The sequence below is a fragment of the Musa acuminata genome, chromosome BXJ1-7 (genome assembly GCF_036884655.1).
Source record: "Musa acuminata AAA Group cultivar baxijiao chromosome BXJ1-7, Cavendish_Baxijiao_AAA, whole genome shotgun sequence".
Taxonomy (NCBI): domain Eukaryota; kingdom Viridiplantae; phylum Streptophyta; class Magnoliopsida; order Zingiberales; family Musaceae; genus Musa; species Musa acuminata.
The window spans coordinates 33923250-33950348 of record NC_088333.1 but is presented as its reverse complement, the minus strand read 5'-3'; positions in this window follow the sequence as shown (position 1 = coordinate 33950348).

The following is a 27099-nucleotide window of genomic DNA, read 5'->3' as shown; positions in this document are numbered from 1 at the left end:
TCCTGACGTGATCTCTTCTGGCGCAACGTCAATTCCTCCTGCATCAACTGTCTAAACCTGATCGAGTAGACCTGCATCGCTCAAAATGTAGTTTAAATCATAAACATATATCAAGTGGTTTCATCATCAAAATACGAGATTCAACAATCTCTCCCTTTTTGATGATGACAACCACTTGATGACGGAGTTAACCTTAACTCCCGGAGTTTAAACAAACTCCCCCTATCAATATGCCATATAGATAGAACCTTGAATTCAAACTGAATTCAAGTCATTGCAATATTCATCATGAATACTTGCAACACATCAACGTGAACATATGCATAAACTTATGCATATTATGTCATCAACATACTTCTCCCCCTTTGTCATCAACAAAAAGGAGAAGTACAACTATTCTTTGTGTTTGTAATATAAGTTCAACTCATTGCATGAAAAATATAATATTAAGTTTTATCATCATGCAGTTTTGAAGCTAGAAAATTTAGCAAGTAATGCATCATGCTTAGGACATTCAAGCTATCAAGTTTTAGATATGCAAGTTTTACAGCATACAAGATAGCACTTTTGGTAATGTTCAAGATAGTAAGTTCTACATCATGCAAGCTAGCAATATTGAGATGTTCAAGAAAGCAACTCTTGCTTCTTGAAATATACAAATTTGTCAAGTTTTGCTAGATGTGCAAGTTAGCACATTTGCTTCTTTTGAGATAGCAACTTTTTGCTTCTCTTTAGACTACAAGCTAGCAATTTTTACGATATGTAAGTTTCACAATATACAAGCTAGCAAAAATTTCGAAAGCAAATACAAGATAGCTTTCTTGTGTAAGCTCATAATTCTTGCTTCCTATTGCAATGTGCATGTTGCAAGTTTTGCTTCTTGAGATAGGCAAGAAAGCACTTTTGCAATTTTTGTTTCTTAAGATAGGCAAGCTTGTGATGTTCAAAATAACAAGCTCTTTCTTCTAGAAGTGTCATTTTTGCTTTCTTTGCAAAGTGTAGGCTAGCAAAATGTTTGAAAAAGTGATCAAGTTTTGCAACATACAAGCTAGCAAAAATTCCAAACTAGCAAGAGATAATGTTTTACATGAGGCAAGCAAACAATTTGGCAAATGTTACATTTGCATCTTCTCTTTTGAGAAGTGCAATTTTTGCTTTCATCTTGAATTGTGCAAGCTAGTTAGTTTGCCTCTTTTTATGATGTCCACGCTAGAAATTCTTGCTCTCCCTTTGTCATTGTCAAAAAGAAGGGAAGACCCTTATATCAATTTTCATATTATGACAAAGGTAACTATCATTCTTATTTGTGCATCATTATATATTCAAATTAAAACATACATAATTTCAATAACCTTATTTTTCATGCACGATACCGAAAAATAAATCAATCATCATTAATAAGCATATCATACATGATACTCAAACATTAAAATTTTTAAGCATTTATCAACATGTTGATCATGATACCAAACATTCATCATTTAAAGCATTCATGATACACATGTTGAATCTCGTATTTTGATGATGAAACTACTTGATATATGATTTAATCTGCGTTTTGAGTGACGCAGGATGCTTCGATCAGGATGAGACAATTAAAGCAGGAAAATCATGTTGTGCCGAAGGAACATGTCAGAAGATTGGATGTCGGGCCGGTGGATCGGTCGACGTATCGACAGAAGGCTTCGGGCCGTGGACTCGGGCATCGGGCCAAGAAGAGCGGGTATTGTGCCAAGGATATCAGAGTTGCGGAGTCAACTGGCCAATTGGGCAATAGGCTGCAGGAGAGGACGATGCGCCGAAGAATCGGACGAAGCGTCGAGGGACCAATGACATGCCGGACAACTTGGTTAAATTGCTTAGGATTAATTGTCTCGATCGAAGTTTTGTTTTAAGTGTGCAGGATTAACTACGATGAAAGTTAGACAAGCAGTAGGAGTTGCGCCGGAGTCAAGATCATGATCACGTTGGGAGTTCGAGAGTTCGACGGAAGTTTGGACGGTCGTCGGAGGTTCTGCGAGAACAGATCTGAGAAGTCCAGAAGCTTGCCAAGCGAAGCTCGTCGGAACTCGCCAAGTGGATCGTTGCAAAGTCCAGGAGTTTGCCGGAAGTCCACAGAAGAATCACCGAGGGTTCATCAGAGGATCGACGGAAGTTCGTCGGAAACTCGCCGGAAGAAGCGATTGACGCATCGGAGCAAAGCTGCAGAAATTGTCTTAGATTTAATCGTAGTTAGCACATTGATTAAGTTGGAAAATGGGAGGTGATCCCATTAGCTTAATCTTGGGGCAATTGGGCCCCTGAAAAGATTGAAATTGGGCCGAATGGAGCTAACCATTCGGACCCTGATTGCACTAGGAGGTGCAACCGCCCAAGCCAGGAGGTGGCACCGCCTGGGCTAAGTCTCCCAGGGAGACTGGGCGGTGCAACCGCTCCAGCCAGGAGGTAGCACCGCCTGGGCTCAGTCTCTGAGCGAGACTGGGCGGTGCAACCTCCCTGACAGAGAGGTAGCACCGCTTGAGCTCGGTCTTCGAGCTCTGGCAGAGAGGTGCAACCGCCCCTGACAGAGAGGTGCAACCGCTTGGGCTCAGTCTCCGAGCTCTGCAAGGCGGTGCAACCTCTCCAGTCAGGAGGTGCAACCGCCTGATCCCGGAATTCCGGGATTTGATCGTTTTGAGCTCCAAATTTGAACTGGGTTGGGGCCTATAAATACCCCACCCATTCAGCACAGAAAGAGCAAGAGACATACACCGAAATCTTGATCTTCTCTGTGATTATTGAGCTCAAAATTGTTGAAAAGCCTTTAAGTTCTCCTCCTTCTGTTCTTCAAAGTCTTGAGTTGTAAAGAGAGGAGAGAAAGGTTCAGTAAGGGTTGTCTCCTGATCCCGTCAAAAGGAGTGAAACTGTAAAAGGGCAGTTGGCCTTCGCCTATTGAAGGAAGGCCTCTAGTTGACGTCGGTGACCTCGTCGGTGGAGGAAGCCAAAGTGGAGTAGGTCAAGACCGACCGAACCACTCTAAATCTCTGGTTTGCTTTTACTTTGAGCACTTTATCATTACTGCAAACCTCCTACATAGCTACTGCCCTCTGCGCTTTTACGAACAAGTCTCTAAGTTCTGATTTTTCCGAATCTGCATTCAGACGTAAATCGGTGTTTTCGTACGATCTTTACATTGCAGTTTACGTTTACGTTCTGATTCCATTTATAACTGCAAACTGTCTTCTGTGCTTTTACGAATGAGTTTATAAGTTCAGATCTTTCGAAAACTGCGCAAATTGCGTTTAGACGTAAAACTACGTTTAGACGTAAAATTGTGTTTAGACGTAAAACTGTGTTTAGACGTAAATTGCACAAACTATGTTTAGACGCAAACTGCGTTTAGACGTAAATTGAGTTTAGACGCAAACTGCGTTTAGGCGCAAACTGTGTTTAGACGCAAACTACGTTTAGACGTAAACTGAGTTTAGACGTAAAACTGCGTTTAGACGCAAACTGCGTTTAGACGCAAACTACGTTTAGACGCAAACTGAGTTTAGACGTAAAACTGCGTTTAGATGCAAACTGCGTTTAGACGCAAACTACGTTTAGACGCAAACTGAGTTTAGACGCAAACTGCGTTTAGACGCAAACTGCGTAAACTGCGCTTAATCTTAAGATCGGCTTTTACATCGAAATCGCTTTTATTGAACAAACGCAGCTTTCGTTTTTAATCGCTGAAAGATTTCCGCTGCACTAATTCACCCCCCCCCTCTTAGTGCTCTCGATCCTAACAACACATCATATGCAATAAATACATCATGTATATCATTATCATAAGTATTGCATACATCAATTTAACTTTATGAATATTTCATCATTGCATGCATTATACCAAAACATTTCAAGCCATGCAAGCCATAAATACAAAGAAATCATGTCATGAAGGATAAAATCATTTGAATACCTAAAGACATGATTCATATAGTAAATATCTTCTTTAAATAAAATATCAAGAAAAATCATAGGAGTACAAAGAAGAGATCTTGTTTTAAAAGAAAAATCAAGTAATAACTCCAAGAACTCACAAGGAAAAATCATGATTCATTTAGAAAATCTCCTCTCAAGAGAATATCAAGTAAAATAGTAGAAGATCGATTAATGAGAAATTTTGATTTATAATAAAATCTCATGTATCGAATGTCGAGAAATCAAAATGATGATTTATATAAAAAATATCACAAGTTATATTCAAGAGAAAAATCATCATTCATTTTCAACTTATTCAATTTATCACATCAATATTTCTTAGATATGCATGATACCAAAACATGGTTTTAAATCTTTAACATATAACATGCATAAATTGAAAGGAGAAGGGAAGAATTCAAACGTATAAAGATTTCAACCATCTCATAAACAAATGTAAGACCAAGTCATGAATCCAAAATTCCATGAATCAAAATGATCATCAAAGGTAATCTCATGTTATTCCAAGAAATCATTATCATGATTTTAATAAAACTCATTTCAAATTTAAATCATCAAAATCATCAAAATATCAACATTACTTTCAAGAGATTCAAAATGGTATACATAGATTTATCATAATAAACATCAAGATCAATAGGATAGAGAAAAATAATTTTTCAAGGAAAAAATATTTTCCTCTTTTTAGTTGTTTCAATTCATATGATTTTATTTCACTTATACCAAATAAAAACATATATAATGTTTAAAACCGAAAGTGTAAGATTTATTACAACAAAGATTAATAAGGCACTTTCATTATGGTAAAAATCAATAACCCATAAATCACAAGAATAATATGCATAATTTTGAAATTTATTAAGCATGATCATTATGCATGACACTAAAACATGGTTTCAAAATATTTAATATTTTCATTACATCATTATGCAATGGTTTCATTGAACACAATTTTGAATGATTCTTATAGATAACTAAAAGTTCTTTAGTTTTAATTTATGTGATTGACTTTATATTAGCATGCTCAAGTTTTGTTCTTATGTCAAAAACACATTCTTGCTTTTCAAGCCTTCCATATAAAAACCATGCATCATCATTGAAAGTTAATATGGAAATCCTCAAAATACACATTCTTGCTTCTCAAGCACATATATATGATTATTTAAATCTAACATTTTATTCTATTAACATAAAACATACAATTTTCAAGAAAAATAATTATTCAAAAGAAAAGAGAAAATGCATCATCGAAAACATCAAGTAATTTCAAAATAATTTAAGAGAGTTGAGTTACTTACCTTGTAGTCGAAGCCCGTCAAAGCCCAATTCGCCGTTTCGCCTTTGGAAGTTCTTGATTCATCCTTGGTTGCCTTCCTCTTCTTTGGCCTCTTCCTCCATTCAAGTTTATTGTTAATTTTAGATTTTTGTTTAATAAACTTATTAAGATTTAGTGTTTGAAATTCAAGTTCATCATTGTCCTCATCACTTGAGTCATTGCTCAAGTGGTATCCATTTGTCCGGAGTTCCAAATCCTTCCTATTCTTTGGAAGGTGATTTTGTTCATCATGTGCATTATGCACCATTTCATATGTCATCAACAAACCAATTAGTTCTTCAAGTGGAAAAATATTTAAATCTTTTGTTTCTTGTATTGCGGTTATTTTAGAATCCCACCTTTTTGGAAGGGATCTTAAGATCTTGCTTACGAGATCAAAATTCGAAAAAGATTTACCAAGAACTCTTAGATTATTGACGACATCAGTGAAATGGGTGTACATGTCGCCTATAGTTTCGCTTGGTTGCATTTGAAAAAGCTCAAAATCATGCAATAAAATGTTAACTTTCGAGTCTTTGACTCTACTAGTTCTCTCGTGCGTGATTTCAAGTGTTCGCCAAATATCGAAAGCCGTTTCGCACGTAGAAATCCAATTGAACTCATTTTTGTCCAAAGCGCAAAATAAGGCATTCATATCCTTTGCATTTAAAGAAAAATATTTCTTCTCCAAATCCGACCATTCGTTCATCGGTTTAGAGGGAAGTTGAAAACCATTTTCAACGATATTCCATAAATCCAAATTCATAGAAATCAAGAAAACTCTCATTCGAGTTTTCCAATAAGTGTAGTCTAATCCGTTAAACAACGGTGGACGAACAACCGATAAGCCCTCTTGAAAGCCATGAAGAGCCATTTCTCTCAGGTGTATATCCGAAATGAGAAATACCGAGCTCTGATACCAATTGTTAGGATCGGAGCGGCACTAAGAGGGGGGGGGTGAATTAGTGCAGCGGTAAAGTGTGATAAACTTTTGACGATTTAAACACTTTCGGAAACTTCGTACGATAAAAGTAACGTTTTCGTTTGAAACCGTTTCGATTGCATTTTAACTTGAAGAGATAAGTGAGATGGAGACAAAGAAGTAGAGCATTAAAGTGCAAATGGTTTGCAGTAATGTAAATGACAATAAGTAAATGCAAACCAGAGATCACACCGATTTTATAGTGGTTCGGTCAAATGACCTACATCCACTTGCGAGGCCCCTCTTCGATGAGGCTCCCACCTTCCACTAGCAAATCTCTTGAAAAGGAAGGGCAAATACCCCTCTTACAACTTTTTACAAGCGGTTCACTCTCTTACAGATTTTCAGCAAGAAAGAAGGAGGTGAACACTAGCAAATTGAAAACAAGACTAGCAAAGACTTTTCTAAGACATTTCTCTCAAACAATTGCTGCTCAAAAAGTTGTTATCTCAGTTGAGATTTGAGGGTTATTTATAGGCCTCAAGAGGATTCAAATTTGGGCTCCAAAATTTGAATTCTCTTTGGGTTCCCGATGTTGGCGGTGGCACCGCTTGTCACTATCAGACATTGACAGTGCTGGGCGGTGCCACAGCCTAGGCCAATTCAACTCACTGGTTGGGCTCCAAACTTGGCCCAAACCAATCCGAACTCAGGCCCAATTGGCCCCTACTTGGGTTATAGGATTAACACCTAATCCTAACCCTAATTAACGTGATAACTACGAATTTAAAGACATTTTCTAAGCTATTACAAAGTCCATAAGTCAAGACTTCTTCCGGCGAGCTTCCGGCGAACTTCCGACGGTCTTCCGATAAACTCTCGGAAACCATTCTGCGGACTCCCGGCAAGCTCCTAGACTTCACGATTTGATCTTGGCGAGTTCCAACGAGCTTCTTCGGTAAGCTCCGATCTTTCTCGGTGAGCTCCGCGAACTTCCAACGAACCTTCCGACGAGCTTCCGAAAAACCCTTCGACAAGCTCCCTGCTCATTCTCGGCTAGTTCCGGCAGCATTCCCGACGAACCTTCGGACTTCCGTCGAACTCTCGAACTCCCAACGAATCCTTCGCGCTTGACTCCAGCACTTTGTTTCACTTTATGTCTTCATCGTTATCGTAGTTAATCCTGCACACACAAACCAAAACTCAACTCCGATCTAGACAATTATTACAATGCGAATTGACATTCTGTTGCCCGGCACGTCATTGGTTGGTGCTTTGTCTGATTCTTCGGTGCATCATCCTCTCTTGCGGCTTGTTGCCCAATCGGCGGTTGACCTCCGCAACCCCGATATCCTTGGCGTAATTTCGCTCTCCTTGGCCCGATGCCCGACGTCTGAAGCATTCAACCATCCAATATCCTGACGTGATCTCTTCCGGCGCAACGTCAATTCCTCCTGCATCAACTGTCTAAACCTGATCGAGTAGACCTGCATCGCTCAAAATGCAGTTTAAATCATAAACACATATCAAGTGGTTTCATCATCAAAATATGAGATTCAACAAGCATAGCCAGCCAATGCATGTACTGTATATGTGATGGCTTCAATATCTTCATTAGTTTCCACACCTTCATAATCGGAGTCCACATTCTTAGCTTTCGGCTCCTCTCTAATTGGTTCAATGATCAGAAGTTGCCCTTATTTACATCAGTGCTCCATACTCCATTTTTCATCATAGTACAAACCCCTTGCTGATCTTTCCTTGCTAATTTTTTTCTCATGTAGATGTGCAAATGAGATCGCAGCTATCATAGTGCGGGGTTGACAAGCCTTAACTTCACACTGGATCTCTGGAATAAAGCCATTCAATAAATGTATCCAGAAGTTATCGATCCAACCAATCTCTAGCTTGATTTGACAATCTTTCAAACCTACTCTGATATTCTTACGCTATAGAAGTCTGATAAATTTTGGTGAGCTGGCAATCAACATTCTCACATTTGGATGTGCCAAAGTGAACAAGAAGCCCTCTTTTGAACTGCTCCCACGAAGGAATTCCGTGGAAAGTTTCATACCAATCGTACCACTGGAGTGCATCTCCCTCGAGCTGGATTGAGACCACTTCTACCTTGAATTCTTCTAGGGTTCTGTGAAAATGGAAAAAAATTTCTGCCTTAGAGATCCAATTGGTCGGATCTCTATCTTTCCATCTCGAAATTTCACCTTCATGTGTGAGTAATTTGTGTTACAATCTTGGGACCCTTTTCCTATATTTTCATATCTGTGCAACGTAGAACTTGAGCCCCCATTTTATTGAAATTTATTGAGGCTCTCTAGTAGGCTATTTTTGAAATCATTAAGTATTTCTTGCAGTCAATTCTCAATTCTGATTTCCAATGCTTCCATTTGTGCTTTCACCGAGTTATTAGTGGCCATTGCGTAAGACTGCAAATCTGTAATTTCAACTCCTATTTTTAGTGTCAGTCAAGGGCATCAACACTGTCGATGCGAAGTTTGCCGAGGAGGTGGACGCCGAGGGTAGTGCTACAATCGCTACGTTGGAGGAAGAGTAGCTGCCATGTTTGTATCACTGCGTGGGGTGAGAGCGCTGGGGTTGGAAGGCGACTGTGTTGATCTGGCTGCAGCTGTTGCGACCCAAGGGGCGATCGCCGAGCAGGGGGTTGAGGCTAAGGTGATGGCAACTTGCGGTGATGGTGCGGCTAGGGCAGCACCGCCAAGGGCTCACTGCTGCGGTGGCTGCGATGGCATTGATGGAAGGCAGTGTTGCTTTGTCTCTGTAGCACTGCGGAAAGAGGCACTGGTGACGCTGAGGGATCGCGTCTGGTTGAGGAAATGGCGATGGCTGTAGCGGCCGTGGTTGCCTTGGTTTGATCACCGCGAGTAGGGATGACCGAGCAATTGCAGCTATGACCCAAGGGAAGGCAGCGATGGTGGCGCAGTTGGGGCAGTGTCGCCAACAGTAGAAGCGACGAGGGGGCTAGTCCGTTGGCCAAGAAACAGCGACCGTGGCCCTTCTCGCTCGAGCAGGGTGGAGCAGCAAGGAGGGAAGACTGTTGGCCGGGGAGTAGTGGCGACGGTGGTCGCTGGCCGGAATGCAGCGGCTGTGGTGGGGCTGGCCAAAAGCAGGGGAGGCAAGGGCCCCTTTCGACCAGATGGGCTTCAAAGGGGAGAGGATGTGGTTGTGGCTGGTACGATGCAATGAGGAGGGGAGGTTGCTGGCTGGGAAGTGGCGGTGGAGGTGGTCGAGTGGCCGAGAAGCAGCGGCGATGGTGGAGAAGGAGGAGTCGACGATGTCACGGTTAGGAACAAGGGCAACCGGTGAGTTGCCCTGTTTCTATCACTATAGATGCAGAGCAAGGAGGATCGGTAGCTGGGAGGCATGCGGCGGTTGTTGCACGGTGGCTGGCAGTAGTGGTGGCTCGGCAACGAATAAGAGGGGTGGTGTTGAAGTGGCCGAGAAGCAGTGGCGGCGGTAGAGGCAACCAGCGCCTACGGCAGTAGAGGGACCGGTAGCTGCTCTATTTCTATCGCACCATAGAAACAGCGATGCTGACAGATCGCACAGCCGAAGCTGCAACCAAGGGAAGGCAACGATGGCGGTGCAGTTAGGGCAGCGTCACCGACGGTAGAAGCGGCGATGGGTGGTCCGCTGGTTGGGAAATGGCGGTTGTGGCACTTCTCGCTCGAGCAATATGCGGGCAGCGAGGAGGCGAGGTCGCTGGCCAGGGGGGGGGCCAGCGACGGCAGTTGGATGGGCAGCAGCGGTGATGATGGTGGTCTGTCGGTCAGGAAGCATCAGCGGTGGGTGGGCTAGCAGGAAGCAGGGGTCCAGCAAGGAAAGCAGGGGTGGCTGCAGCTTCTTCTTCTTCTTCTTCTTCTTTTTTTTTTTTTTTTTTCCGAAGATGAAGATAACTACAGCAAAGGGGCAGCAGCGGGATGGCGGCTGATGGTTGGGCAGTAGCGACGGCGGTGGAGAATGGGCAACGATGGTCGTTGACCAAGACGCAGAGGTTCCTTCTCGATTGAGAAGGATCGGCGTTCGTGGCTGCCGGCTTCACCCTTCCTCACACAATTTTTTGTGGCAACACCGCAGCAAGAATGCCAAGGATCGCTGCTCTGATACTAAATAATAAGACCCTAAAGTCTTATCGTCGCTCTGATACCAAATGATAAGACCCTAAAGTTTTATCATCGCTCTGATACCAATTGATAAGACCCTAAAGTCTTATCATGGAAAAAATGAGAGAAAAGGGAATGATAATGATGGCTTCGAGGGGATTGGCCCTCTTTGATCACTTCGAGGGGATCGACCTCCTAGGGTTTGTCCACAGAGTGGAATAACATTTCATTGATTGATTGATTGATTTAAAGAAAGGGTTACACCACTATTTATAGAGTTCTACCTAGAGTCCGGCAAGGGAAGCAGGGGTGGCTGCGGCTTTTTCTTCTTCTTCTTCCTCTTCTTTTTTTTCTTGTAAATCTCTGTTAGGACTCTAGCTAGGAGAGTCCTAATTGAGAGGGACATTCTGTTAGGACTCTGTTAGGAATCTAGCTAGGAGAGTCCTAATTGAGAGGGACATTCTGTTAGGACTCTAGCTAGGAGAGTCCTAATTTAGAGGGACATTCATGTAGGAGGTTTTTTCTTAGAGAAGAATTAGGAGTTGTAAGGGAATAGGAGTCTTGAGTAGGAGTCCTATTAGGAGTTGGTTAGAAGTAAGAGTCTTAAGTAGGAGTCCTATTAGGAGTTAGGGTTTAGAAGCCCTATAAATAACCATGTATTCCTTCTCTTTTCTTAAGCAATAGATGAATCTTTTCTACAGCCTTTGAGCAGCAACTTGGAGGGAGGAACCCCTATAGAGTTCCAAGGAGGCCGATCCCCTAAAGAGATCAACCCCAAGTTTAGAATCTGCAAGGGTTCTAACACCTGGTATCAGAGCAGCGTTCTTGGCATCTCGCTGCCCTTCCACAGCCATCCATCAACCCTCCACAACCATCCAAAGCAATTCCCACAATTGCTTAAAAGATTGTCGCCGAATTCCGCCATCATCTCCACCACTGCAGATCATCCTTTGATCTCCCCGTGAATTGCAACATATTTGGAGTCATATAGTATGGCATCTGAGGAGGTAATCAATGCTAAATTTGAAGCCTTTGAGGCACGAATAGAGGATAAGATTTGGACTCTCCTTACCAAATTCAGTTTGGGTCGACCACTAAGCCCGAAGAAATCACATCAAGGAGAGAGCTCTAACCAATCACATCATGCCCAAAGAGATGACTTCCAAGAGAGGGGAGGCTCTATGACCGACCCCAACTATTCGCGCATGAGAGTGGACTTCCCTAGATAGGAAGAAGACCCAATTGGTTGGATCTCGCGTGCGGAGCGATATTTTCGGTACCATAAAACTGTCGATGCATCCATGGTGGAAATTACAGCTATACATCTTGAAGGGGATGCAATACAATGGTTTGACTGGTTTGTCCTTTCATGGCGACAATTCAAAGAAGGACTACTGATCCGCTTCGGACCAACTTATTACGAGAACATTGACGGACAACTAGCAAAGATCCGACAAACCTCCACCATTCAGGAGTACCAGACCAGGTTTGAAAGGTTATCTAATCAAACTCATGATTGGTTTGAAAAACAGTTATTGGGGACCTTTATTGAGGGCTTAAAGCCGGAGATTCGGGGATAAGTTAAGACGCGACAACCTTACACGCTTATGGCAGCCATTTCTTTCGCACGACTTCAAGAGGACTAGGATCACTCCATGACCTACAATACTAAAGCCCTCAGCCCCCCCTACTATCAACCGAGTCCCTACACCGAAAAGGTTAACAAGAGAAGAACTTCGGGAGCGATCTGCGAAGGGGTTATGTTGGCATTGCGACGAGTCGTGGAGCCGCGAGCATCGCTGTAAAAAAGGTAGACTTTTTATGATTGAACCAGTAGAAGAAGAGGTCATTGAACATCTAGAAGTGAGCCTTGAACATGAATAAGAAGATATGGAAGAAGAGCCACAGCCGACCGACATTACGGTACACGCACTAGCCGGCTACTCAAATCCGCAAACGATGAAAGTTGGAGGCCTTCTCAAACAATAGCCGATCACTGTTCTCATCGACACGGGTAGCACTAATAACTTCCTAAATAGTAAGGTTGCTGCTCAGATGGCACTACATATTGAAGGTTGCAGCAAGTTCGATGTAAAGGTTGCCGACGGCAGAATCCTACAGTGCGACCAAAGATGCCCGCAGGTGAAACTATTACTGCAAGACCAAGAAATTATCACCGATTTCTTCCTCATACCAATCGATGACTATGAGGCAGTGCTTGGTATAGAATGGCTAACTACACTAGGTGATGTCTCTTGGAACTTTTCTAAATTAATTATGAAATTCTATTGTAAGGGCAAACATATCATCTTACGCGGGAAGCGCGGAAGCAATGTTATCACTATTTCGACCCAATGAATGGAGAAAGTTTTACACAAGGTAAATGGTGGCTTTTTGATGCACCTCCAGCAGCAACCAAAGGGGAAGAAAATAGAAATTGAAAATCAAAATCTTGCCCAATTGCTTACTGAATTTGTCGACATATTTGCTGAATCGCACGGTCTTCCTCCTTCTCAGCAACATGACCATCGAATTCCAATCCTTTCGGGCAAGCCACCAGCGAACACTCGACCGTACTGATATCCTCACCTCTAGAAAGATGAAATTGAAAAGATCGTAAAGGAGATGCTTGAAACGGGGGTGATTCGGCCAAGTTGCAACCCCTATTCCTCACCGGTGCTACTTGTACGCAAGAAGGACGGAACTTGGCGGATGTGCATCGACTATCGAGCTTTAAATGGCATCACCATCAAGGATAAGTACCCAATACTAGTGGTGAATGAACTTCTTGATGAATTGAAAGGAGCTCGAGTCTTCACGAAGTTGGACCTCCGATCCGGTTACCACCAAATTCGGGTATGTGACGATGACATTCCAAAAACTGCATTTCGCACACATGATGGCCATTATGAATTCTTGGTAATGCCTTTTGGACTCACTAATGCTCCTTTAACCTTTCAAAGTCTCATGAATGATATATTTCGGAGCCTTCTTCATAAATTTGTGTTGGTATTTTTCGATGATATTCTCATTTACAGCCCTTCTCTTGAGACTCACTTTCAGCATTTACGGATTGTTTTGACGATTCTTCGGAAGAATACTCTTTTTGTTAAGCAACCAAAGTGTAGCTTTCTCCAGCAAAAAGTAGAGTACCTTGGGCATATAATATTAGAAGAAGGAGTGGCGGTAGACCCAACAAAATTTAAGGCAATGCAAGGCTGGCCGAAACCTACAAACGTGAAATTACTGCGGGGGTTCCTTGGACTAACGGGCTACTACCAAAAATTTGTTAAGGACTATGGGAAGATCAGTGCACCACTCACTTCTTTACTGAAAAAAGATGCTTTCCAATGGTCGGACAAAGCCTTAGTTGCCTTCGACAAACTTAAAGCAGCCATGACAACGACGCCGGTGCTTGCGCTACCAGATTTCAATAGACCCTTCATCATTGAGGCCGACGCATCTGGAGTCGGAATTGGAGCCATTCTCATGCAAAATGGTCGACCACTCGCATACACTAGCAAGGCATTATCTCCCTCCCATCAAAACATGTCAGTATATGATAAGGAGATGCTTGCCATTGTACACGTAGTAACGGGGTGGAGACCCTACCTGATCGGCCGGCGATTTCAAATTAAAACTGACCATAAAAGCATCAAGTACTTTTTAGAGCAAAAGATATCATCCCCTGAGCAGCAAAAATGGGTAACCAAACTTCTTGGATTTGATTATGAAATTATTTACAAAAAGGAGAAAGAAAATGTTGTTGCAGATGCACTCTCACGGCTACCTGAACAAGCTAAGGTTTCAGCCATCTCCCTTCCTACCACCGGTCTCCTCGAGGACATTAGGGAAGAATGGAAGAAGGATCCATAGATCAGCAACATCATAAAAAAATTGGAGGAGGATCCAAGTGCAATAGCCCACTACACCTGGGATTCGAGGGATCTACGCTACAAAGGTCGTATTGTGCTTATACCTGACTCCCCTTGCATTGCAATCATCTTGCATGAAATGCACTCCATACCTTCAGCAGGGCACTCTGGATTCCTAAGAACCTACAAAAGAGTGAAGCAAAATTTTTATTGGAGAGGGATGAAAAAAATTATTGCTGAATATGTGGCACAATGTGATGTATGTCAACAGCACAAGGGTGAAACTGTGGCAAATCTAGGGAAGCTACAACCACTACCTATACCAGACTCAGTGTGGACTGACATCTCCATGGACTTCATTGAAGGGCTGCCATCTTCCAAAGGTAAAAGCACGATTCTCGTGGTGGTTGATCGACTTACGAAATATGCTCATTTTTGTGCTGTGAGAAATCCCTACACTGCTGCAAGTATTGCCTAGATTTTCATAGAAAATATTGTTAAACTGCATGGGATGCCAAGGTCCATCGTAATTGATCATGACAGGATCTTCACTAGTAAATTTTGGACCGAGTTATTTCAGTTACAAGGCACCAAACTCAAGATGAGCACAGCGTATCATCCACAAACTGACGGCCAAATAGAGGTGGTAAATAGGTGCTTAGAGACATACCTTCGGTGTTTCGCTAGTGACCGACTAAAAGAGTGGGCGAAATGGCTTCCTTGGGCCGAATGGTGGTATAATACTACATATCATTCATCTACAAAATGTCCCCCTTATGAAGCATTATATGGTCGACCAGCCCCTGTGATTCCAAAGTATGTAATTGGCTCGGCCAAGGTAGATCAGGTTGACCAAGAATTGATTGATAGGGACAAACTCTTACAACTGTTAAAAGATAATATCTCTACCGCTCAAGCCAGAATGAAGCAGCAAGCCGACACACGACGAAGTGAAAGAGAATTTTCAGTGGGAGATTGGGTTTATCTTCGCCTGCAACCATACAAGCAACACTCTATCAACACTCGAGCCTCCATGAAGCTATCCCCACGTTTTTATGGGCCCTATCAGATCACATAGTGTATTGGAGCCGTGGCGTATAGACTTAAATTACCTAAGGATGCCAAAATTCACCCTGTCTTCCACATATCATGCCTAAAGCCCAAGTTGGGAGAACACGAGTCACCCCAGATCCAACTGCCCAACACAACTGAGGATGGAGTTATTCAAGCCCAACCACAAGCCATCCTCGATCGCAGGATCGTGATGCGTCGCCGCCATCCCTCTACTGAAGTACTAGTGCATTGGAACAATCTACCACTTGAAGACGCCACATGGGAACCATATGAGGAGCTGAAGACCCGGTTCCCTGAGTTTATGGAATCTCAGCCTTGAGGACAAGGCTAATTTGAAGAGGGCGGGTCTGTTAGGACTCTAGCTAGGAGAGTCCTAATTGAGAGGGACATTCTGTTAGGACTCTAGCAAGGAGAGTCCTAATTGAGAGGGACATTATGTTAGGACTCTAGCTAGGAGAGTCCTAATTGAGAGGAACATTCATGTAGGAGGTTTTTTCTTAGAGAAGAATTAGGAGTTGTAAGGGAATAGGAGTCTTGAGTAGGAGTCATATTAGGAGTTGGTTAGAAATAAGAGTCTTAAGTAGGAGTCCTATTAGGAGTTAGGGTTTAGAAGCCCTATAAATAGCCATATATTCCTTCTCTTTTCTTAAGCAATAGATGAATCTTTTCTGCAGCCTTTCAGCAGCAACTTGGAGGGAGGAACCCCTGTAGAGTTCCAAGGAGGCCGATCCCCTAAAGAGATCAACCCAAAGTTTAGAATCTGCAAGGGTTCTAACAATCTCTAGGTTGATTTGACAATCTCTAGCCAAGATGCAGAGGTTCTTTCTCGGTTGAGAAGGATCGGCGTTCGTGGCTGCCGGCTTCACCCTTCCTCACATAATATTTTTTTTTTTATAGCTACGACAACAATGCAGTGAGAATGCCAAGGATCGGTGCTCTGATACCAAATGATAAGACCCTAAAGTCTTATCGTCGCTCTGATACCAATTGATAAGACCCTAAGGTCTAATTGTGGAAGAAATGGGAGAAAAGGGAATGATAATGATTGCTTCGAGGGGATTAGCCTCCTTGATCGCTTCGAGGGGATCGGCCCTCCTTGATCACTTCGAGGAGATTGACCTCCTAGGATTTGTCCATAGAGTAGAATAACATTTCATTGATTGATTTCTTCTCAAAAGAAAGGCTGACATCATTATTTATAGAGTTCCACTTAGAGTCCACCAGGACTTCGACTCTTAATAATAAATAAATATTAAATAAAACTATACCTGACTCTAACTGAACTCAATAAACAACTGTTAGGATCCTTTTATTTTTCCTTTTTATTTTTTGTGCTTTCCTTTTATTTTCTGCGTATTTATTAAGTCTGTTTAGTTTAGCTAAAGTCGGAACTCTATAAATAGGGATGTAACTGCTTCTTTTCGATCATCTATAAAAAATACTATTCTGTCTTTTGACAAACCCTAGGAGGCCGATCCCCTCGAAGCGATCAAGGAGGGCCGATCCCCTCGAAGCGATCGAGGAGGGTCGATCCCATCGAAGCGATCAAGGAGGCCGATCCCCTCGAAGTGATCATCCCCTTTCCCTCCTTTTTTACGAGAAGACTTTAGGGTCTTATCATTTGGTATTAGAGCAACGATAAGACTTTAGGGTCTTATCATTTGGTATCAGAGCGACGATAAGACTTTAGGGTCTTATTATTTGGTATCAGAGCGACGATCCTTGGCGTTCTCGCTGCAACAGAATAAAACAAAAACAAAAAAACAAAAAAAAAGGGGAGAAAAGGGTTGTTACCCGACGACCACCGAGAATTCCTTGCTTCCCTTCTTCCCCACCGCCACCCCTGCTCTCCAGCAAGCCGCGCCCTCCCTTGCTTCCTCCTTTCCACTACCGGCGCTGCTTCCCGATCGATCGACCAATGTCGCCGCTACCCCCCAACCGGCGACCTCTCCTCCTCACAGCGACCGAAACAGGGCAACTCACTGCTGCTGCCCTTGTTTCCAACCGTGCCTCCACCAACCGCGCCTCCTCCAGTACTCCTCTTCCCCTCGAGCGCCATCGCCGCCCAACCGACCCATCACCGCTGTTGGCCACCGTGCGACGACTGTCGCTTGCCTCCCAGCCGCCGCCGCCGCTCCACCTTGCTCTGCATCTAACCAAAACAGAGCACACTTGCTCTGCCCTTATTTTCAGTCGCGCCACGGCCGCGTGGGGTCCCTTGCTGCTGCCGGTTGTCACCACCATCGCTGCTACTGCCAGCTACTATGCAGATGCCCTTGACTAGACATCAGAAATAAGAACTGGGGATTACTAACTTGCAATCGTACGCAATGGCTACCGATAACTCAGTGAAGGCACAAATGGAAGTGTTGGAAACCAGAATTGAAAATCGGCTACAAGAAACTCTTCATGATTTCAAAAAGAGCTTGTTGGAGCACTTTAACGGGTTTCAACAAGATGGGAGCTCAAGTTCTACACTGAACAGATTGAGAGATATAGGAAAAGGGCCCCAGGATGGTGACACACACTACCCACGTATCAGGGTAGAATTTTCACGATGGGAAGATGGGGATCCGACCAGTTGGATCTCTAGGGCGGAAATTTTTTTTCGTTTTCACATAACCCCAGAAGAATCCAAGGTAGAAGTGGCCTCAATCCAGCTTGATGGAGATGCAATCCAGTGGTATGATTGGTATGAAACTTGCCATGGAATTCCTTCATGGGAGTAGTTTACAAGAGGACTTCTTATTCGCTTTGGTCCATCTGAATATGAGAATGTTGATGGCCAACTCACCAAAATTCGTCAGACTTCTACAGTGTTGGAGTATCAGAGTAGATTTGAAAGATTGTCCAACCAAACTAGAGATTGGTCAGAACGATAACTTCTGGGTACATTTATTGAAGGGCTTATTCTCGAGATCCGGTGCGAGGTTAAGGCTCGTCAACCCCGCACTATGATGGTTGCGATTTCATTTGCACGCCTATATGAAAAAAAAAATCAGTATGGAATATTGTCGTAACAAAGGTGCCAATAAACAGGTGATTAGTAGGCAACCTACCTCATCTACTCCTAATCGAAACCACAACACTAGCAGACTAACCCGAGAGGAACTCAAAGAAAGGTTAGCGAAGGGTTTGTGCTGGCATTGCAATGAAAAGTGGAGTAAGGAGTATCGATGCAAACAAGGAAGACTTTTGATGATTGAATCGATTGAGGATGAACCGGAAGTAGAAGTATCGGATTCCGATCATGAAGAAGTGGAAACTAATGATGATGTTGAAGCCGTCACATATACAGTGCATGCATTGGCTGGCTACTCTAATCCGCAAATTATGAAAATTGGGAAAACTCTGAAACACCAGTCCGTCACTGTTTTGATTGATATGGGTAGCACTAATAATTTTATGGATAGAAAAGTTACAGCCCGATTAGCTTACCACATCGAATGTTGTGACAAATTTGAAGTTAAGGTCGCCGATGGACGGATTTTAACCTGTGACAGCAAGTGCTCAAAGATAAAACTAATTTTGCAAGGTCAAGAATTATTTGTGGATTTCTTTTTATTACCCTTGGAAGACTATGAAGTGGTGCTCGGAATTGAATGGCTATCATCCCTAGGTGATGTCTCCTGAAATTTTTCTAAACTGATTATGAAGTTCTTTATTAATGGAAGACAGGTAACTCTCAAAGGAAGACATGGAGGTAAGGTTACAACTATCACTAGCCATCGGGTGGAGCGGGTCCTTTGGAAGACACACATCGGATTTTTGGTGCAATTACATAACATTGAAAAGGAAATGACAGTGAACATTCCCGTTGGAAATATTAAATCAATGCTAACAGAGTTTGTGGATATATTTGCAGAGCCACACAAACTTCCACCTCTTAGATGTCATGATCATCGGATCCCATTATTACCCGAGAAGGCACCAACCAATGTCCGACCCTATAGATATCCACATTTCCAAAAGGCAGAGATAGAGAGGATTATCACAGAGATGCTCAAAACAGGAGTTATACGAGCTAGTGTTAGCCCATATTCTTCCCCAGTCTTACTAGTCAGAAAGAATGATGGCTCATGGTGGATGTGTGTCGACTATCGAGCACTTAACAACATTACAGTGAAAGATAAATATCCTATTCCAGTAGTGGATGAACTGTTGGATGAATTGGGAGGAGCTCAGGTCTTCACTAAATTGGACCTACGATCGGGCTATCATCAAATCAGAGTACATGAAAGGGATGTTTAGAAAACTGCCTTCAGGACACATAATGGCCATTATGAGTTTCTAGTAATGCCTTTTGGGTTAACCAATGCGCCCTCTACCTTCCAGAGTTTAATGAATGATATATTTCGGGCTCATCTCCGTAAGTTTGTTTTGGTTTTCTTTCATGATATTTTAATATACAGTCATTCCCTAGAAAGTCATTTATTACATTTATGAATTATCTTTAATATTCTTCGTGAGCATGGTCTTTTTGTTAAGAAATCCAAGTGTAGTTTTGGGCAACTTGAGGTTGAGTACCTCGGCCATATCATATCTCAAAAGCGTATTGTAGTTGATCATTCAAAAATCCAAGTGATGGCAGACTGGTCAATTCTAAAGTTAATCAAAGCTTTAAGGGGGTTCTTGGGACTAACAAGTTATTATCGAAAGTTTGTGAAGAATTATGACAAAATTAGTGCCCCCTTAACGTCACTTCTAAAAAAAAAATGCATTCAGATGGTCAGAAGAGGCAACTCAGGCATTTCAATTCTTGAAAACTGTAATGACTACTACACCCGTGCTGGCTTTACCCGATTTTAATAAGATGTTTGTGATTGAATCTGATGCTTCTAGAGTTAGAATAGGGGCTATATTAATGCAGGAAGGTCGGCCTATCGCTTATGCAAGTAAGGCTCTTTCCCCTTCCCATTTGAGTTTATCTATTTATGACAAGGAGATGCTAGCTATAATACATGCAGTCATAAAATGGAGACCCTACCTAATTGGTCGATGGTTTCAAATACGCACTAATCACAAAAGCCTCAAATATTTTCTAGAGCAAAATATTTCTTCTCCAAAGCAAAAGAAATGGGTAACAAAACTACTGGGATTCGATTATGAGATCATTTATAAAAAGAGGAGTGAGAATTTAGTAGCAGACGCCCTCTTACACCTTTCAGAACAAGCTAAACTAGTAGCTATTTCTATTCCTATTTGTGAGACTTTGGAAGTTATCAGAAGGGAATGGACAAATAATCCTGAGATCCAAAACATCATTAAAAAATTAGAAGAAGCCCCAGGTTCTGTCTCAAATTATAGTTGGGATTCAGTGGACTTACGCTATAAAGACCGAATAGTGGTTGTCCCACATTCTTCTTGCTAGGCAATAATTCTGAAGGAGTTCCATTCATCACCAATTGCTGGTCACTCGGGATTTCTCCGCACTTATAAGAGAGTTCGATAACTTTTTTACTAGAAAGGTATGAAAAATTTTATCAATAAATTTGTTACTGAATGTGATGTTTGCTAACGTCACAAAAGTGAGACAGTAGCCACCCCAGGCTTACTACAACCCCTCCTTATTCCTGATGCTACTTGGATCGACATATCTATGGATTTCATTGACAATCTCCCATCATCTCAAGGAAAGAGTACTATACTTGTAGTCGTAGATAGACTTACAAAATATGCTCATTTCTATGCTTTACGATATCCTTATACTGCTGCAAGTGTTGCTCGTATTTTTGTGGAAAACATAGCTAAATTACATGGGAGTCCCCGTTCTATTGTTAGTGACAGAGACAAGATATTTACTAGCTCCTTTTGGACAGAACTTTTTCGTTTACATGGTACTCAGTTGAATATGAGCACTGCTTATCATTCGCAAACAGATGGGCAAACTAAAATGGTAAACAGGTGCCTAGAAAATTACCTCCGATGCTTTACAAGCGATAAGCCGAAGAAATGGGTCAAATGGCTTCCTTGGGCAGAGTGGTGGTATAATACCTCTTACCATTCTTCTATTAAAATTACTCTATTTGAAGCAGTTTATGGCCAACCCCCACCTACAATTACAAAGTATGTACCCGGTTCTTCTAAAGTTGATCAAGTGGATAATGAATTGATGGATAGAAATAAGATTATTCAGCTTTTAAAGGATAACCTCATAGCCGCACAAGCAAGAATGAAACAACAAGCTGATAAACACCGAAGTGAATGAGAATTTACTGTGAGTGATTGGGTTTTCCTTCATCTTCAACCCTACAAGCAAACTTCCATAAAGGTCCGATCTTCCATGAAGCTATCTCCTTGGTTTTTTGAGCCTTATAAGGTATTAGAACATATTGGACGAGTGGCCTACCGCTTGGATTTGCTTGTTAGCTCTAAAATACATCCAGTCTTTCATGTTGCATGCCTTAAAAGGAAATTTGGTGAAGATGCAATAGTGCAGTGCCATTTGTCGGACACTTCTACTATTGGGGAAGTTCAAGCTCAACCACAAGCCATACTTGATCGACGAGTTGCAATGTACCGCAGACATCCTGTAACTGAAGTGCTGGTGCAATGGACCAACTTACCAAAGGAAGATGCCACTTGGGAGTCCTACAGCATGCTAAAGGAGAAGTTTCCAAAATTTGATGCTGCTCAACCTTAGAGGACAAGGCTGAATTAAAGGAGGCAGGATTGTTATGCTCCTTTTATTTTTCCTTTTATTTTATGTGCTTTTCTTTTATTTTCTACGTATTTATTAAGTCTGTTTAGTTTAGCTAAAGTCGGAACTCTATAAATAGGGATGTAACTACTTCTTTTTTATCATCTATAAAAAATACTATTATGTCTTTTGATAAACCCTAGGAGCTTCGAAGCGATCAAGGAGGGCCGATCCCCTCGAAGCGATCAAGAAGGCCGATCCCCTCGAAGTGATCATCCCCTTTCCCTTCTTTTTTTTTACGATAAGACTTTAAGGTCTTATCATTTGGTATCAGAGCGAAGATAAGACTTTAGGGTCTTATCATTTGGTATCAGAGCGACGATAAGACTTTAGGGTCTTATCAACAACTAAACTAAACAAACTCAATAAACATTATTCAAAGCTCAGAAAAAGGGCCCTAACAGTTCCCCACCCTCTTCAAATCAGCCTTGTCCTCAAGGCTGAGTAGTATCAATCTTGGGGAGCTTCTCTTTCAGCATTTCAGTCATAGGCTATTTTCAACACATCACAACCCATTGATTAAGTAAGTATAGTCTTCACTTTTTGATAGTGTAAGCAATAGGTTGGTCTTTCAATGTAGTAATCATTGCAAGAAACTCCTGGCCTTTGCTATCACAAGTTAAAATCCGTCCATTAGTGATCTTTACTTCGAATATATCACAGCCTTCAATGTGGTGGACTAATTGGGTTGTAACTTTCCTATCCATAAAATTATTTGTGCTACTTGTATCAATCAAAATAGTTACAAGCTGATGCTTCAAAGTTCCTCCGATTTTTAGAGTTTGTGGGTTAATGTAGCTAGCCAATGCATGCACTGTATGTGTGATGGCTTCAATATCTTCATCAATTTTCACACCTTCATGATCGGAGTCCAACTCTTTTGCTTCTAGTTCCTCTCCAATTGGCTTAATCATCAGAAGTTGTCCTTGTTTACATCGGTGCTCCATACTCCACTTTTCATCATAGTACAAACTCTTTGTTGATCTTTCCTTAAGTTCTTCTTGGGTTAGTCTTCGGGTGTCAAGGCTTTGGTTGGGAATAAATGGGGCTGGTGTCTTATTGATCATCTGGTTGTTGTCACTTCTGTTTCCATGATTTTCCCTATTGATTTTTTTCTCATGTAGATGTGTGAATGAGATCGCAGCTATCATAGTGCGGGGTTGACGAGCCTTAACTTCACACCGGATCTCTGGAATAAGACCTTCAATAAATGTATCCAGAAGTTATCGTTTCGACCAATATCTAGCTTGATTTGACAATCTTTCAAACCTACTTTGATATTCCAACACTATAGAAGTCTGACAAATTTTTGCGAGATGTCCATCCACCTTCATGTATGAGTAGATTGTGTCACAATCTTGGGGCCTTTTTCTAGTATTTCCATATCTGTGCGACGTAGAACTTGAGCTTCCACCTTGTTGAAATTTACTAAGGCTCCCCAGTAAGTCCTTTTTGAAATCATTAAGTATTTCTTGCAATTGGTTTTCAATTCTAATTTTTAATGCTTCCATATGTGCTTTCATTGAGTTATCGGTGGCCATTTCATAAGACTGCAAATCTATAATCTCAACTCTTGTTTCTGGTGTCAAGACTAGGGCATAAATCACTACCCTACTCGGTGCTATTGTTGTGATGCAATCGATGGTAGCACTATTGGAATGAAGGGTTGCTACGAGGATGCGAGGATGTAGCTGCGGTCACCGTGTGGGAGGCAGTGATGCTTGTTGCGGTCACTGCGTGGAGGGATCGCTGCTACTGAGGGCTTGGAGGCAGCGATGGTGGTGCAGTTGGGACAGCACCGGCAAGGGCTCGTCGCTGCGATGGCTGCGATGGAGGAAGAGTTGTTGCCCTGTGTTTCTATCACTGCATGAGATGAGAGCGCTGAGGCTGAAAGGCGATGGTTGCGACTGTTGTGACCCAAGGAAGCAATCGCTGAGCAGTCGGGTTGAGGCTGCGGTGGTGATAACCGACAACTACAGTAGCGGAGGCTGAATAAGAGGAAGGTGGCATTGAAGTGGTGGTGGCAACCGGCGGCTGCGACGATGCAGAGCAAGGGGGCTGCAGCAATGGTGCAGAGCGAGGGGGTTGAGGTGAAGGCTGCGGTGGCTTGCAGCAGCAGTGGTTGCTGACCGAAGCATAGTGACGATGATAGAGAAGGAGCAACGAGGGTAGTGGTAGGGAGCAACGGGGTTGTAGCAACAGAGGAAGCTTTGTTTCTGCAACTGTTGCAATGAGGGGCTGCGGCAACTGACAGTTGCGGCTACGACCCAAGGGGGGGGGGGGGGGTGTACGGCTAGGGTTGCAGCTGGGGAGCAGCGGCGGTGGTGGTCGAGTGGCTGAGAAGCAATAGCAAGAGTGGAGGAGGAGTTGGCAGTGTCACGGTTGGGAACAAGGGCAACCGGTGAGTTGCCCTGTTTCTATCACTACGGATGCAAAGCAAGGGGGATCGGCGGCTGGGAGGTGTGCAGCGGTCATCGCACGATGGCTGGCAATGGTGGGGGCTTGGCAACGAAGGAGAGGGGTGGCATGGAAGTGGCCGAGAAGTAGCGGCGACGGTAGAGGCAATCGGCGCCTGCGGTAGCAGAGGGACCGCCGGGTACTCTGTTTCTATCGCACCACAGAAACAGCAACATCGACAGATCGTGCGACCGATGCTGCAACCAAGGGAAGGCAGCGATGGCAGTGTGGCTAGGGTAGCATCGCCGATGGTAGAAGTGGCGATGGGTGATCCGTTGGCTGGGAAATGGCGGCCATGGCCCTTCTCGCTTGAGTGAGATGCGGCAGCGAGGAGGCGAGGTCGCTGGCCGGGGAGGGGGGGGGGGGGGGGGCAGCGGCGGTGGTGGTGGCTGTTGGCTGGGTAGCAGTAGCAGCGATGGTGGTCCGTCAGTCGGGAAGCAGCGGCGGCGGGTGGGCTGGCCGGAAGCAGGGGTATAGTAGGGGAAGCAAGGGTGGCTGTGGCGGCTTCTTCTTCTTCCCCTTTTTCTTTTTCTGAAGATGAAGGTAACTACAACAAGGGGGCAGCAGCGATGGTAACGGATACTGGTTGGGCAATAAAGACGACAATGGAGAAAGGGCAACGATGGTCCTTGACCAAGACGCAGAGGTTCCTTCTCGTTTGAGAAGGATCGGCGTTCGTGGCTGCCGGCTTCACCCTTCCTCACATAAATTTTTTTTTTATAGCTACGACAACACTGTAGTGTGAACGTCAAGGATCGTCACTCTGATACCAAAAGATAGGACCCTAAGATCTTATCATAAAAGAAATCGAAGAAATGAGAATTAATAATGATCGCTTCGAGGGGATCGGCCTCCTTGATCGCTTCAAGGGGATTGACCCTCCTTGATCACTTCGAGGGGATCACAATCCTGCCTCCTTCAATTTAGCCTTGTCCTCAAGGCTGAGCAGCATCAAATTCTGGAAACTTCTCCATTAGCATGTTGTAGGACTCCTTAGTGGCATCTTCCTTTGGTAAGTTGGCCCATTGCACAAGCACTTCAATTACAGGATGTCTGCGGTATATTACAACTCATCGATCAAGCTGTTAGGATCAAGAGCACTAAGAGGGGGGGTGAATTAGTGCAGCGGAAAACCTTATAAAAATAAAAACTACATTCGTTCGTTAAAAGTGATTTCGGTAAGAAAGCCGATTCGTAAATCACTTTAACTTTTGTTTAAGCGAGATGCAGCAAAGATATAAATGCAGTTTGCAGTTATGATTCTAATCATATAGTAGGCGCAAACTGAAATATGATATTCGTATGAAAAAATTGATTTACGTCTAAATGCTGATTCATAAATCACTTGATTAAGCGAGATGCAGTTTAAGCAAGGATATAAAGGCAGTTTGCAGTTATGATAGAAATCAAAATGTAAACGCAAACTTAAATATGATGATCGTACGATAAAACTGATTTACGTCTAAACGTCGATTCGGAAAGTGCAAAGCTTGAAACCCGATCGTATATGCGCAGAAAGCAGTAAGCTTTTGAGGAGGTTTGCAGTAAAGTTAATATGCTCAAAGTAAATGCAAACCGAGATTTAGAGTAGTTCGGTCAATCTTGACCTACTCCACTTTTGGCTTCCTCTACCGACGAGGTCACTGACGTCAACTAGAGGCCTTCCTTCAATAGGCGAAGGCCAACCACCCTTTTACAGTTTCACTCCTTTTGACGGGCTTAGGAGACAACCCTTACAGATTTTTCTCTCCTCTCTTTAAAGCTCAGAACTTGGAAGAAAAGAGGGAGAAGAACTTTTGGCCTTTACAGCAATTTTGAGCTCTAAAAATCACAGAACAAGATCAAGATTTCGGTGTATGTTCAGTGCCCTTTCAATGCTAAAAGGGTGGGGTATTTATAGGCCCCAACTCAGTTTGAATTTGGAGCTCAAAATTATCAATTCTCGAAATTTCGGGATCTGGCGGTTGCACCTCCTGACTAAGGCGTTGCACCGCCTAGCAAAGCTCGAAGACTGAGCCTCTAGGCGGTGCCACCTCCTATCAGGGGCAGTTGCACCTCCTGCCAGAGCTCGAAGACCATGCTCACGCGGTGCCACCGCCTGACTGAGGCGGTTGCACCTCCTGCCAGAGCTCAAAGACCGATCTTAGGCGGTGCCACCTCCTGTCAAGGGAGGTTGCACGCTTAGTCTCACTCGGAGACTGAGCCCAAGCGGTGCCACCTCCTGGCTAGGGTGGTTGCACCGCCCAGTTTTGCTTGGAAAATTAGCCCAAGCAGTGCCACCTCCTGGCTTGGGCGGTTCAACCGCCTGCCAGAAATCAGGGTCCGAATGGGTTGATCCATTCGACCCAATTTGGGTTTTTCAGGGGCCCAATTGCCCCAAGATTAAGTTAATGGGATCACCTCCCATTTCCAACTTAATCATTGTGCTAACTATAATATTCCCTAAGACATTTACTGCAACTTGCTCCGGTGCGTCAATCGCTTCTTCCGGCGAGCTTCCGGCGAACTTCCGTCGATCATCCGATGAACCCTCGGTGATGCTCCTACGGACTTTCGACAAACTCCTAGACTTGCGACGATCCACTTGGCGAGTTCCGATGAGCTTCTTTGTCAAGCTCATGGACTTCTCGGATTTGTTCCCGCAGAACCTC